Genomic DNA, 16,451 nt, shown 5'->3' on the forward strand with positions numbered 1-16,451 from the left:
AGAGAGGACTACTTATTGTTCATGTTATTCAGGAGATTTCTGGATCAGCTGCACAGAACATTGTAAGTGATATATCATTCTGTTCATCTTCTCTGTCACTAGTTTATGCTTGTCTTAGATAGGAGTCAGGACAGCAGAAACCTACTGACAGAGTCTCTTTAAATATGTGAAAGACCACGATCGGCAGATGAGGGAGTGTGGGTTTGCTCCTCGGCAGAATCTTATCTTTACTACACAGGGCGATATCTGCCTGATTCGGCAGATCATCATTCCATGTAATAGGACCTTAAAGTGTAACTGCCATTTAAAACAACTTTGAAGAAATCAATAATACAAGCGAATATAAGAAAGTCTGTAATAAGTTTCCTTCTGTACTAACAATGCTGGTTTCCTACCAACCCCCTCACTTCTTATCTGTTCATTATCAAGAAAAAGCCGTCTGCATCACAGACAAGGAAAGTGAGGGCGGGTTTACATTGCTTATTACATCCTATGGAGGAGCCGAGGGGGATGAGTGAGAAGGAAGAGGAGACAAACAGCCCCTGCATTGGGTAGACTTTATGGCCACAGAAAATGCTGGATTTACATGTTACACGTAGATTGCTCAATGCTGGTCTGGGGACTTCTGAAGGTTTGCTACAGTATGGTAGAATTTCAGGATTTTGTTTTATTGACCATGTAGTGTCTAGGAGGCAGCACAGAGACTAGTCTGTACCCACAATGCAGCTGATCATAGGGAAAACTGACACAGGGATGGAGCTTGCAGGGGAGTAACCAGGGGAAAAAAATGGCATAAACTATTGATAGAAGGGCCAATATAGTCCTTCTTCTCATATACATACACAGGACAGGGCATTTAAACTTGCAGCCCGGTGTCAAATTGTTGTGGCCCAGAGTGTCTGTGTCCTAGGCCTGCACCGCCTCTCTGTTCCTCTTCCCTGCCTTCTTCCTCATTATGAACAGACCTGGGCAGGATTTCTACTAAGCATCACCTGTCTGAACACTGCAAGTGGTGGATCATTAAGGCCTATGTGCAGTGTTCAGACAAGTGATGAATAGGAGAATTAGGAGGGACGAAGAGGCTGTGCAAGCCTAGGGCACACACACTCTAGGCCACGCCAATTTGGCACAGGGCTGCAAGTTTAAAAGTTGTTTTTTAGGACAATAACTGCATCACCTGCTGAACAGACCCCAGGACAGATCTTAGTTTAAAAGCAGCTATCTGATGGTAAAAGCTGTTGGGGGGGGGGGGCAGATTGTAGGTACGGAGTCACTTTAAGGGTGATTCCAAGAGTGATAGAATACGGTAACCAGGATTCTAAGGAGGAAAGTAGAAGACTGAGGTAAGAATGATTTGGCAGGAGTGCAGGGCAGGGATGACAAGAAGAACGAGTAAAAGCAAAGAAACATAACTAATAAAACAGTAATCAAGCTAAATGACAAAGTTGCAAAATTTTTTATTTATTAACAAATCGAGCCAATGATAATGGAAGGCGGCGTGTCACAAATCCTAATCTCATTTACATTCATACGAGTTTCCACGTAAAACCGGTAAAAAGACTGCAGTGCGTCAGAACTCTTATTTACCGGAACAGAAATTCAGATGAAACCGGCTGCATTATGCCGTATGGAGGAGAGTGCAGGAGATTACCGGTCGGGGACGTTATCAGGCCGTCCCGCCGCTTACTGACTGGATGGGAAGACACAAAAGAAAACTCACTAAATTATTCCTTCCTCGCACAATGCGGCGGCTCAGCCATAATATAACCCAAGGAGAGACCTAAAGCGTCTGTGCTTAGAAGAGGAAAGTGCTTAGCAAGCCGCTCTATAGCCCACAGGCAGGTTACGCCTCTCCGACTTCAATGCCTACAAACTTCACAGACGTCACTTAATAATGGCCAAAAGGGATTGTGGGAAAATCCGCAGCCTCCATGACAAATATTAGCAAAGGCCGGTGGCTACGACGTTAACACTGAGCGCTGCCGGAGAATGAGTCTGTTATGTAAAGTTGTATTCTGTGTCTCTATAGTCTACAAAGTCTTGTCTGTAAGTATGGAGTTTCTCCTTCGCTTTCTATCGGAGGATTGTAATGCTGTGGTTTGCCTGAAGGGGGTGGCGGAGGTTTGAAAATAGAATGACCATAGTGAGCGATCCCTTTAAGCTTCAGGTATCATTATCTCGAAAGGACACTAGAAAAAAAAGAAACTGAAATGATTAAAGGGGTACTCAGGCGAAAATCGTTTTTCTTTCAAATCAACTGTTTTCAGAAAGTTATATGGATTTTTCATTTACTTCTATTTAAAAATCTTCTGTCTTCCGGTACATATCAGCTGTTGTATGTCGTGCAGGAAGTGGTGTATTCTTTCTAGTCTGACACAGTGCTCTCTGCTGCCACCTCTGTCCATGTCAGGAATTGTCCAGAGCAGCAGAAAATCCCCATAGAAAACCTCTCCTGCTCTGGACAGTTCCTGACATGGACAGAGGTGGCGGCAGAGAGCACCGTGTCCGACTGGAAAGAACACATCACTTCCTGCAGAACATACAGCAGAACATACAGCAGCTGATAAATATTGGAGATTTTTAAATAGAAGTAAATTACAAATCTACCGTATATAACTTTCTAAAGCCAGTTTATATGAAAGAAAAAGATTTTCGCTGGAGTACCCCTTTGATTTTAAATAATGATCATTGTATTTCTGACGCATGGTGGATGATTACATTTCCGTAAGTGCCTGGTACTGAATGATATTCTTTTGTACCAGAATGAAATAATCGGATCATCTCGGTTGTTGCGCTAATTGATTCATTAAGCCTATATAATTATTAGATGCATTGTTAGTCTGCGCTCACTTCCATAAGGACAATGCATGTAAGGCCTTTGGGTATTTCTATTGTGTGACGGTAATTTATATAGAACAATGGAATGTGAAATAATGTTAGTGTGGTGCTGCAAATGGACTGGTATATCACACCAGAGAAAAGCAGGGACTATGAACGGCGTATTGAGCTGGCCAAGGTTACAGGTGGTCACTGTGGAGCTGATAGTAGTGGGAGCTACCTATGATACAATGTGTAAAGCCCCAATTACTCGAGGCGATCAGCGGAAGCAAGCGAGCGCCACCCTGTTAGGTCAGCGCACGCTTGCTCCTTGTTCCCTGCTCGTTGCCAGCGCTATTACATGCGCCAACAGTGAGTGGGTAAGTGCTGTGGGGTCCGTGCGAAGCTGCAGGGGGGCTCCCCCAGATGATGAACCCATAGGAGATAGTGGCGGTGGGCTGCTGCTGTTCCTATTACACAGAGCAACCACAGCAGATCATTGCTATCCTAGTCATTAGTCTTTCAACATGTTAAAAGACGTTGAAAGACGATCACCCAACACCTTGCATGTCGGCCGATCATTGCCTCTTATCACAGAAGCGATTATCGGTTTCGGGCTCCATAGACTTACATTATGAGCCCGACTGATCATGTGACACAGAGCTGGGAGAGGACGTGCTTAGCGCAGCCTTCTCCCGGCTCGTTCTCCCAATTGGTACGGATCTGAACACTCCGACCCGGACCGATCAAAACTTTTTACATGTCTCTATGACATATCAAAAGTTTTCTACGATGACAGTGACACTTTAAGGTCCCCATAGACCCTGGACTTTAGTCTTCTGTACCGGCGGGTTCTGCAGTCAGTAGGAGCTGTATGGGGCTCAGTTTGAAGGAACACCGACAGATGATGTTGGTCGTGATAGGGATCGGGCATGATGGGAAATCAGCGCCTGAGTTCTTTGTACATTTGTATCATATGGTTATAAATAACATTTCTTGATGGCAGCCATACACATTTTAGTACTGGCCATCGGGGTTTATCAGACCGGTGATTCATCACCAATAACCAACATTCTGGGATCACTGCATACCAAAAAAAAATCTAATCAATATTTCAAACAGGGCCGACTCCTTTCCAGATGATGGCGGACTACCATTGCTCAGCTACCATGAGTGGGTTACCTCTCCTCTGACAAGTGATTGTCCTTTGTTTCGAGATGGGCACTAAGAAGTGACGATCAGCTGAGTCTTGGGTTGTATAGAACACAGGGTACCATTCTAGGATACGTATTACACGTGTAATCTGAAAAGACTGTTTCGACAAGCGTCCATATTGTAGTTATAGACCCACAAGACCACAGCAAGGAACCTGAATGCCATACAGTCCTGCTACTTCACGTTTGCATTGATAATGGAAGCCATGACACAATGGCGGACCCACCACATGCTGAATACCACTGGTCCCTGATGGACTACACCAATTTATAATGGGGCCCCTGGGTTTTGATACCTGTCTTATCTGTTCCCGTTTTTCCCCTGATATCACTGGTCGGAGTCACCACACTCCTCATTTGTTGCTGCTAAGATCTTGTAGAGAATTCTTGGCCAATTCAGAAAGCGACATCTGCCAAAAACCGCTAATCCAGCTGTTAAGGCGTCCTGGCCTGGTATGTTGGGAAGGAATTGGCGCTTGTCACCACTGACTGAGTAATGTGCCAACACAATAATCACAGCTTAGCCGGTGGCGTTGTCACTGATCTGCTCCAGAGTCAGACAGCCCTCCGCTGGGACCTTGTATCATCTCTGTAGTAATGATAATGAGTCTGTGAGAGTACATGGGGCAGATTAGCAGCTGATTTCTCCTGCAGATTTTATTACCAGCCAAGAGGATGAGATGCCAGCAAGTTCCATAATGTGGTATGGAAATACTCGGCAGTAACTTCATGCTGGGTGCATTTACCAATACTCTGAATGTTTGCAGCAACCTGTTCTCTTGCTATGCTATAAGCATTAAAGGGGTCTGCTGGGCGCCTGCTATTGTAGGACCTTTCTGGTTCCTGACCTTGGCTTTGCTTGGCTCTTTGGATGCTCTGTCTGGTACTTATAGGACTTTCCTGTTTCACAACCTTGGCTCCATTCCTGACCTTGAATATTTTGTTACTTTGGGCTTTCCTGGCTATTAAGCTTATTCCTGATTACTTCTTCGGATGCTTTAAAACTTGTATTTGTACTTTTTTTGGTCTCTGACCTTGCTCTTAATTACCACATTGGATAGTCTGTCTAGTACCTTCAGTACTTTCCTGGTTCCTTCCTTGGATTCTCTGGTACCTGTAGTATTTTCCTGGTTCCTGAGCATGCTTCTAGTTCCTTCCTTGGATTCTCTGGTACCTGCAGTACTTTGTTGGTTCCTTTCTTGGACTCTTTGGTACCTGTAGTAGTATCCTGGTTCCTGAGCATGCTCCTGGTTCCCTCGTTGGACTCTCTGGTACCTGTAATACTTTCCTGGTTCCTGAGCATGGTCCAGGTTCCCTCCTTGGACTCTCTGGTATCTGCAGTACTTTTCTGGTTCATGAGCATGCTCCCGATTCCCTCCTTGGATTCTCTGGTACCTGTAGTAATTTCCTGGTTCCTGTGCGTGCTCCTGGTTACCTTCTTGGATTCTCTGGTACTTGTAGTACTTTACTGGTTCGTGAGCATGCTCCTGGTTACCTCATTGGATTCTCTGGTACCTGTAGTAGTTTCCTGGTTACTGAGCACGCTCGCTTGCTCCTCGTACCCTGCTCGCTGTTGACGCTATTACACATGCAGACAGTGAGCGGGAAAGTTCGGGGGATGGCCAGAAGCTGCAGGAGGGGCTCTCCGGATGATCTTTCGTGTAATAGGGCCTTAAGGAGATGTAATCACCTCTCAATACAGCTGTCTCGCAGATGAACCTTGAAGGGACTATTCAACTGTAAGAAGAACGGAAACTTCAACTTTGCTCAAAACCAAATCAAATCAAAAATCCTACATTCCTAACATTGACACTGAACATTAATGGAGTCTGGGGCTTCACAATACCCCCCCTTACACCACGCCTTATTGATGGAATACCCCTTTAAATACAAAGGCAGTGTAATAAACTATATTATAGTAAAAGAAAGGTAATAAGAATCCTGTTTATTGCCCAAGGTTGTAAAATATTCACGATTTCACGAGGGCTCTAAATGTCGGTGCATAAAAAATTTACAATGAAATAATATTCTTAAAACAGAAGTATGAGGCGCTGCCAGCCTCCCCCACTGGGTTTTAATCTGTTAGAATTTAGAGGCTGGAGTAAAGAAATGTCACAAGTGTTTCCCTGTGATATTGTTCATTATAACAAGGCGAGGCGTGATGGCGCGGGAGGCGAGACGCTGCGCTCTGTATAACACGCTGCCTGCAGGAGGTTGGGACTTGTATCCTGGCAATGAATGAATCGACTGTAATGTCCTATGGGGCTTGTCTGATTAACACAGTCATCTATTACCTGTCCTATTACCCGAGCAGCCGGTGAGGGGTGCCAATCCCCTGCCCACTCCTGTGGCATCAGAACACCTTACTTGTCATTTAACCCTGCAGCTGTCCAGTAATGCAATTTACTGAAACAAACTTTGAGTATATACAGAAAAGTTAAAGTTACAGGATACTAGTCTGTCTGTAATACTTTGTCTTCTCTTTCTCTTTGCCTATAGGAGTGGAATAAATAAAAAAAAAGGGCTTCAGGATCAGACGACAAAAGGTTTGATTGTAGTCTGTAACCATGGAGATGCATATGCCTGCACAGGAGCTGTAGACTACAATGTTTCTTCACTGCATTCACACTGATTACTAAAAAGGGAGGAAGCTGCTAAAGATGACCATGACCAAGAAACTAGCGGTCAGGGATATGGTGACTAGTCCACAACACTCAGAGAAACATGCAGACAGTCAGATGTGGCTCCTAATCTACTGGTTTGAAACCACATCATCTTCTGGTGCCAGCTGCAACTGCACCCCTGTCGTGCCCCAGCTGCATCATAACAGGAGGCGTCACGAAGTGGCAGGAACCAAATACACAAATATTCTCTATTATTACAGGGCAGAAAGCTCAAACCCCAGTCAGGGAGTGATTTATTAACCGTATCTTATCATTTCCTCTCAACATTATGTTGTTTCACTGAGGAAGTTTCCTACAATTTAGGATATTCAGCTTCGGCTCTTCAACTGTTGTAAAACTACAATTACCATCAGACCTGGACAGTCGAAGCCATATGTTTGGTTGTCCAGGCGTGATGGTAGTTGTAGTTTTGCAACAGCTGGAGGGCTGAAGATTCCCCCATCCCTGACCTATAGGCAGGAAAAGCAAACTGAAAGATGTACCAAGGTAAATAGGGTGGCACATCTACTGGAAATAAAGGTGCTATTCCAATCAATGGGCAAAAAGCATAGAATGGGAAGCACTGCAATTATGTTGCCCACCTAAGACTAGATCTCATAGAGACCAGCGAAAATCTTTTCTTTTTTTTTTCCAAATCTACTGGTTTCCGAAAGTTATACAGATTTGTAATATACTTCTATTTAAAAATCTCAAGTTTTTCCATACTTATCAGCTGCTGTATGTCTTGCAGGAAATGGTGTTTTCTTTCCAGTCTAACACAGTGCTCTCTGCTGCCACCTCTGTCCATGTCAGGAACTGTCCAGAACAGGAGAGGTTTTCTATGGGGATTTGCTGCTGCTCTGGACAGTTCCTGACATGGCAACAGAGAGCACTGTATCAGACTGGAAAGAAAACACCATTTCCTGAAGGACGTACAGCAGCTGATAAGTACTGGAAGTAAATTACTTACTTCTGAAACCAGTTGATATGAAAGAAAAAGGTTATCCATAAAGGGGTTATCCAGCGCTACAAGAGCACCACTCTTGTCTCCAGTTTATTGTCCATTAAAGTGAATGGAGCTTAAATGCAAACCGCACCTGAACTGGAGACAAAAGTGGTGCTGTCTCTGGGAGAAAGCATGTTTTTGTAGTTCTGGATAACCCCTTTAAGGTGCTTAGATACCTTTGATTGCTGTTTGCAGAACGCTCATTTGACTGATAGCTATTCTTCCCTATACATGTGTATGCTCTGTTTAGCTGAGAGTGCATGTTTTCTTAAGGTGGAAAAAGGAGTAGGCTGCTCCCTTGACACCTAAAGAATCAAGTAGTTAAAATCCAACATGTCCGACCCTTCTTTCCCCTATCATCATCTGTTGGGGGAGCAATGGCACATGAGATAGATGGCTGATACTATAGATCCAGCTTACTTTGGTCTCATTGCATAATGGCACCTTTCTTCCCATGATGCTTTGCAGCACAGTCTCTGACTCAGTTGTGCCGGTGCTTCGAGCCCCTAGGGAGAGTTGTTGAGTCTCATTTCTTTCTTCGCTAAGTCACAGATGATACAGCTGCCGCCCCCCTAGGTGACAAAGGAAATGCTGGTGCAGTCATAGGTTTGTCATGCGCCATCTTCCCCATGGTTGGCCGTGTTACTTCCCTTATTTTCCTGTGGAGTCTACAATCATAGAAGGAAATTGGCCTAGATTTTCATTTTCTGCCTTTGTTTGCTTCTGTCACTTATGGAGAATGCAATGCCCCAGTGTATTGGCAACAGCAGTAGGTCAGCAGTACGCCCACGCGCCGCCCCGGCCGATCGCAGAGCCCTCATTGTCAGATCTCCCGTAATGAGCCGCGACGGCCGTCATTCTTTGTGTCTTCTGGAACAGATGCAAAATAAAACTCCTTGGAATCACAGCTGAGGAAGTGATCTCTGCCTGCGAGGCGGTAATAACACTGACAATGGCCGCCCAGCCAGACACAGGAACAAGATACAAAATGTGCAAGGAAGTTAGCATGAAAAGCCCAAAGAAGAGAAAAACATTGGCTCTTCTCATCGCCTTTAAAGGTGAACTATCATCATGTTAGACTAATCTATCCTGCTGACAGCCCCCGTTGCGCATTGGGGTATGTCTCTTGCCTTCTTCCTCGGCACTGTTACCGTGCAGTTGATAGTTGAATCCGCGTCCCAGACCACCATTAGGAGCACTGCCCCCCCTCATCGCTCCATGCCGGCCCACTCCTTCTAATGATAGTCCATGGAGTGGGTGTGCCAGAAAGTTATGAAGGGGGCAGTGCTCCAGGCCATGGATTCAACTACTAACTGCACGGGAATGGTGAGAGGATGAAAGGACATACCTTCCTCCTCGGTGTCCCGTGCGCATCAGAAGAATAGTATAACCTGCTGATAGTTCCCCTTTAATCCATCCTAAAGAAGACCCATTCATTCTCCTGACTTGTCCCCAAAACTCTGCACCTTTTCTTAGCCCTCCTGTGTAATCCTCTCGGAAATGTTTAAATAAATGGACAAGTGGGCGTTACCATTCCCCTTGTCAACAATGTATAAATAAATGGACAAGTGGGAGTTACCATTGCCCTTGTCAACAATGTATAAATAAATGGACAAGTGGGAGTTACCATTTCCCTTGTCAACAATGCATAAATAAATGAACAAGTGGGAGTTTCCATTCCCCTTGTCAACAATGTATAAATAAATGAACAAGTGGGAGTTTCCATTCCTCTTGTCAACAATGTATAAATAAATGAACAAGTGGGAGTTTCCATTCCCCTTGTCAACAATGTATAAATAAATGAACAAGTGGGAGTTTCCATTCCCCTTGTCAACAATGTCATACTGATCAGACAGCATCAAGGTGTACAGGGACACACCTCTGTGACAAAGTAAATTGTATCGCCTAGTTGTCAAATTTATTCATACTATTTTTTTCAGGAGGAATAAAAAAGGGACTTTAAGATTTAAGAAAAAGTGCTTATAATTTACTGGAAAATGAAAAAGTAGTCATTTATGCAAAAATGTCAGGAGAGATGACAGACCTTCTTTAACTCCTCTCTGATATTTGATGGAATTATGGGAAGGGCTTTGGAGCTAAACTTGTCCCATACTCTTCCATTGTCAACTGTTATATGGGTGGAGCCAAGAACAGGCAAGTGCAGCAGGGGAGGAGCCAAGAACAGGCAAGTGCAGTAGAAAACTGACCCAGATGAGGCCAGTAAGGCATGGGAGGAGCCCAGATGAGGCAAGTACAGCAGAGAAGGCACCCAGATAAGGCAAGTACAGCAGAGAAGGCACCCAGATGAGGCAAGCAGAGCAAGAGAGAAGCCCCAATTAAGGTACGAACAGCAGTAAACAGTTAAGGTAGTGAAGGCCCCACATCAGGTGGGTATAGCAGAACAGCCCCAGTTTAGGCAGGTACAGCCAAAGTAGAGCCCCAGATCGGGTATGCACAGCAGCAGAGATCCAGATACAGTACAGCAGGGGATGAGCCCTTGATCAGGTAAGCACATTGGGGGTGGAGCCCTAGATCAGGTAAGCACAGTGGGGGTGGAGCCCTAGATCAGGTAAGCACAGTGGGGGTGGAGCCCTAGATCAGGTAAGCACAGTGGGGGTGGAGCCCTAGATCAGGTAGGCACAACAATAGAGCCCTAGTTAAGGCAAGTACTTCAGGAGTTGAGCCCCAGATCAGGTAGGTACAGCAGGGGAGGAGTCCCAGAGCTGGTAAGTACAGCAGACATATACTTACCATTGTTCTGTTTAAGTCTATGTTGCTTTTTAGTTTTATCTTGTTTTAACCTTTATACACAAAGTGTCTTTCAACATTGCTACACAGAAACAGAGCTCATTAGTTGCTATCAAGTGCCATCATAATGCTATGTATTCAGCCAGTAAAAGTGTGCATTCAGTGAACCCAGTACAGACATTGTAACTCCAGATCAGTAAAGCAAAAGTTTTCTCTTAGTTTAAGAATTTAGCAACGAAATCTCTTAAAGAGTGGAGCCAGAGATCTGGATAATAACCCTGAATGAGCACAACGCGCGTCATCCCCTAGACGATGAGGACCTTGTATCAGCGACCTGTAGGTGAGAATCTAATGGTGAAAAACAGAGACATCTGCTTTATGGTTCACTGCTGGAAACGTAAAATAAAATTTTTTAAAAGACGAGTTTAACCGAGAAACTTTTTTTTTCCCCTTTACGATCTCAGATTGTGGAGGTTATTAGCGGTGATACTTAGTAGAAGAGAAGACAAGTGAAATGACACTAATGATAACTTCTCTGACACAGATTCCTCAATTTTCTTCCTGTGCTGATGGTTTTCATGCTGGGTGCTAAACGCTCTGCAAAGTGCGGCACGCTCAGCAATTTCCTCGCGGAGGGAAGAAAGCCTCGACCAGCTGCTTGTTATAAAGCAAGACAATGGTGAGGTAACCCTATCGGCTCTGCTACTTATTGCTGCTTCAATGCTCCATGCTGGCAGCTTCAGGAAGGCCTTGTCTTTATATCATGTCTCATGGTTTCCCCTTGGATGTCACCTCCTTATCCCACTTCAAGGTGGTAATCTCGCCCAGTTCAAAAGTCATAAGGGTGGAGTCACCACTTAAAGGGGGTGTTCACAAAAAAATGTTTTTCTTTCAAATCAACTAGTGCCAGAAAGTTATATAGATTTGTAATTGACTTCTATTAAAGAATCTCAAGTCTTTCAGTACTTATCAGTTGCTGTATGTCCTGCAGTACATCGTGTATTCTTTCCCGTCTGACACAGGGCTCTCTGCTGCCACCTCTGTCCAAAGTCAGGAACTGACCAGAACAGTAGAAAATCCCCCTAGGAAACCTCTCCTGCTCTCCAAATTGGAAAGAATTCTACTTCATGCAGGACATACAGCAGCTTATAAGTACTGGAAGATTTGAGATTTGAGATTTTTTTAATAGATGTAAATTACAAATCTCTGGCACTTTCTGGCACTAGTTGATTTGGTTAACTACCCTTTTAATTGTGCACAAGGAGCATTTTACTAATACATGATCCAGGCGCCCATCAGATGTGATTTCATCTGGTCCATTGCTTGTCGTTCTGCTTTCTACTTGCCAGACTGACTTGTCTTGGCGGTGTTGGCCTGCTCAGCCAATCACTGATAGAGGTGGGACGCTGCTGCAGTGGTGACTGGCTGAGCAGGCAGTTCCTGATAAGGCAAAAGCATCTTGGGAGGGGAGGAAAAGATGAGTCGGGCACCAAGGTAGGAATGTACATTACATACAGGTTATCAGTTTATCTGCATCTTACTTCACAGCCACCCTGCACGTATGAGACCTATTGTACTCTATGGGCCAATGCACAAGTTCGACCCTAACACAACTATTACAGGCGGCCCACAGATAACACTACTTGGGCCTTCAATACGTTACAGGTCTGTGATTTTGCAGACCACAAACTCACTATGGCTGTATGCAGGCGACCTAAGTCCCTAACTTTATAGGGATAGTGCTAGGTGGCAACTACCTCTGCTGCAACACCAGCGTCCACAGGGGGAGTGACCAGATCACAGGTGATCACAGGTTCCAAAACTACAATTCCCATCAGGCCCGGACAGCCAAAACTTTGGCTTTGGCTGTTGAGGCATAATGGGAATTGTAGATTTGTGGACAAGATGGTTCGGAAAACCTACTGCTGCCACACCATCACACTATGTGAACCCATCATAAAAGTTCTTTAGAGCTATATGTATCCAGGATGTTGCTGGATTCCATATACATGTATTACGCACATTGCGTCACAGAGACGTATATGGAGGGCTGGTTAGTGGATGACTAAGTACAATGATTCCTACCCAGACAGAGCTCCCGATCCGCCTCTCTCCTTAATATGAGGCGCTCTCCCTGCGGGATCTGACGCCTGCCCTTTACAGAGTCCTCCCACACAGCTAAATACCACAAGAGGTCTCGGCGCTGCTGGTAATCCGCTCAGCATCTTCCCATCATCCCTTTATTTGCAGTATTACAGCTGGGACGTCAGCGAGTTGTAATAAAGCAGTGACTTGATAACGCTCTACTATCAATGTACGTCAGGCGTCCTGATAGACTGGTAGAAGCCATCCCGATGTAATCCATGACTCCTAAAGGGAAATAGTCACGAGGGAGGTGAATTACTGTAACTGAACACCTGGCTCCTAGAAATCACAGCTGGAAACCACCAACAAGCAGGAGGACGGAATCATTGTCCAGGACAGCAGACTGACATCCAGCAAGTGTAAGAGTATATTCACATGGTGCCGTCGAACCTCAATGTTTCTTCTGATTAAAAAAAGAAAATTGGGGCAAATGGTGGCCACACCATCCGAATATACTGTAGGCGTTGAAAGGGTGAAGTTTCTCCTGGAAAAGAGCGCCATGAGGTTGTGATGTCTTATCAGCTAGCTCTCTGGTGCCACCTATTGGAGGTAGCATTGCTGTTTAGAGGTGTTTTAAAGGGGTACTCTTTTTCTTTTTCTTACATATCAACTTGTTTCAGAGCGTTATATAGATTTGTAATTTACTGCTAATTAAAAATATCCAGTCTTCCAGTACTTATTAGTTGCTGTATGTCTTGCATTCTTTTATTTTTAGTCTGACACCGTGTTCTCTGCCACCATCATCATAGACAACCTCTTCTGCTCTGGACAGTTCCTGACATGGACAGAGGTGGCAGCAGAGAGCACTGTTTCAGACTGGAAAGATTACACCATTTCCTGCAGGACATACAGCAGCTGATAAGTACTGGAAGACTGGAGATTTTTAAATAGAAGTAAATTACAAATCTATATAACTTTCTGAAACCAGTTGATTTAAAAGATTTTTTTTTTACTGGAGTACCCCTTTAACAAGAATGCAGATCTGTCAGCAGCAAGCCTGCTTATTTATACCAGTTTCCCCCACCTGTGGCTCTCCAGCAACTGTATAACACCAACACCTTGGGCCCTGAGGACATGATGGGACTTGTAGTAACAGTAAACATGTATAAAATCTGATGTTTTCTTCTCTAGTCACTGCTAAAGCCACAAGGGGAGGACTGCTGTTACTAGAGAGCAGTGCAATGTTCCAGGATTAGAGCTCAGCTCTTAGCTCCTGTGTGTATTTACATTGGGGGTGAATGGAGAAGAAAAAACGCCTCTCTACCTCCCCTCTGTCCTGGTGCACGTGTCAGGATTTACTGTAGTCGCGGATATTCCATTTTCAGGACCTGTAATAAATGACATGTGATTATCCGGGACCCCTGGAATAGCTCTTACCGCTTTCAGAGCTCATTAACCCATTGAAATAAAAATTGCTGTGAAAAACAACAATTCATTTAAACACAAAGAGGCTTCGAAAAAGCAAAACCGCCCACTGTAATGCGGCACACACGATCCTGCTCAGCGACACGTCAGCCCGGGCCCAGTGTGTGGCCCCCTTTATATGGGATTGGTATAAGGTATAGTAACAGTAATGAGATGCTATTAATCCTATTGCCATAGCGTCTTATTACAGGAGAACGGCCTGTCCGTCCTGTCAGTGTAAAGTAATGATCCCCGCAGGGACAGCACTGAGGACCTCGCAGTCACGGTATACAGCCAGGTGTCAGTCATTGTTAGCTCACGTGTAGCTTTCCCGTAGAGTCATTGTGTGGGTTTTAGTACAGCTAGGTTAGCTGAAAGACGCATTTTTCAGAAGTCATTAAAATTAAGCCGATCTTAAATTAGGCCCCGCCCTCTTTCCTCTGTCAAAATTCCCTAAGAGGCGCGCACCTCTTAGTGAATCTGGCCGGCCAGGTGCCTGAAACTGCACCCAGTGTAGATTTGGATCATGATTTACACACACGTAAATCAAGATAAATGAGGAGCGGGAGGACTCCTGCAGTACCTACCGTTCTTAGGGCAGACTCCACCAGGGATCACAGGAACCTATAACCCTGGTATCGCCATGATGGAGACTGTGTCTGTCTAGTCAGCTGGCTATTAGGGCACAATAAGTGTAAGTGCATGTTCACATGGGTATAAGTTAGGTACGGAGTATGCAATAACCTCATAAGCTCCCTCTAGTGGCAGCTGCAAGAGGCCATCATTTTACAGTGTACGTCTATGGCTATATAGAGGGTTTGGAGCACTGTAAAGATAAAAGGCTCTCTGTCTATTATAAAGATGCATAAAGTGGCACTCTAGCAATTTTTTATTTCTTTCAAATCAACTGGTGTCAGAAAGTTACAGTAATACCACTGTTCTTGAACACAATCAGTTCTGGAAGGCTGCCCCGGAACCGAGCAGTTCTAGAACCGAGCTGTGTGTTTCCATAGGGAACAATGTAAATGTCTTTAATTGGTTTATACACTCCATGGGTGCAGGTGCAGAGCGCCCGGCCCACACAGTGTGAAGACTAGCAGTAGGTAGCCGTGCATCTTGCATCTTGGATCCTTGCCATACTGACAGGAATCCCTGCTCTAAATGGTTGTACCCAGAGCGAGGCAGAAACGGGCACCTGTTTGGACTTGCCGAGCCGTGGGGAAAAGCTCCTCCAGCTTACTCCAACTCCGTGGACCCTTCTCCAGGCCGCTGGTGCCCTTACTCTGGCCGCCCTCCCCACAGCTGATCCTGCTGCCGCCAGCCAACGCTTTAGCAGCCGAAACCCATCTCCAGACTGTCGGTGTTGAAGCACGGGTGTGGCGGCCTGGATATTGGTCATTATGACGGAAATCCCCGCCCCTGTAACCTTGGTGTTCCCAATCACTCAGTTATCTCCCCTGATTTTATTTGAATACTGAAGTGTTCGAACACGGATTATTGTATATAGATTTGTAATTTACTTGTATTTAAAAATCTTCAGTCTTACAGTACTTATCAGCTGCTGTATGACCTGCAGGAAGTGGTGTATTCTTTCCAGTCTGACACGGTTCTCTCTGCTGCCACCTCTGTCCATGTCAGGAATTGTCCAGAGCAGCAGCAAATCCCCATAGAAAACCTCTCTTGCTCTGGACAGTTCCTGACATGGACAGAGGTGGCAGCAGAGAGCATAGAATCAGACTGTAAAGAATACACCACTTCCTGCAGGACATACGGCAGCTGATAAGAACTGGAAGACTAGATATTTAATAGAAGTAAATTACAAATCTATATGACTTTCTGAAACCAGTTGATTCGATAGAATTCTTTTTTCATCGGCGCGCCCCTTTAAGAAATGAATCAGCGTATAATATTGGACCTTGTGGTCACCATGCCAGAGCAAGCCCAACTGTGTGCAAGCGTGACCTATGGGGGGCAGTATTATCCATCAGATTGATAGCTGTAATGGTTTTGACACTAATGTCTCCTGATACTGGGAATAGCAATGTTTTATTCATCGGCATCCAGTAGAATAGCCGATAGAGGAATATGAATGAGCGTTCTGAAGGTATTTCTAGGTAGTTGTGGATTCGGTTTAGTATAATAAATCAGGCATTCATTTGTTCACTATTCATTCCAATGTATAATATGGCTTTGTCGTGCAGCAGAGAGAGTGTGCGGCACTGTATAGTTCAGGTGATGAAGGCTGGAGAAGATGGATGCCCCCGCCTGTGCTCCCTCTTAACATGCAGTAAAACTGATTCATACTGCTGAGCTGCTTTCTTTCTCCCTCCTGGTGCTGGCAATAAAGGGATAGAAGCGACGCGTGTCTGTACTGTGGATAAAGATAGACGCCAACTGTGCTTTCTTATCTGGCCATGTGAGACTGACTGGTATAGACTGTACTGGAGTGGCAGA

At 44.8% G+C, this 16,451-nt stretch overlaps 1 protein-coding gene across 4 annotated transcripts in view; it reads right to left on the reverse strand.

Moving 5' to 3' along the window:
- The window catches only part of B9D1 (B9 domain containing 1), a 67,147-nt gene that overhangs the window by 39,417 nt on the left and 11,279 nt on the right, over positions 1 to 16,451 (reverse strand). The window lies entirely within an intron of this gene.

The sequence above is a fragment of the Dendropsophus ebraccatus genome, chromosome 9 (assembly GCF_027789765.1).
Source record: "Dendropsophus ebraccatus isolate aDenEbr1 chromosome 9, aDenEbr1.pat, whole genome shotgun sequence".
Lineage (NCBI taxonomy): Eukaryota > Metazoa > Chordata > Amphibia > Anura > Hylidae > Dendropsophus > Dendropsophus ebraccatus.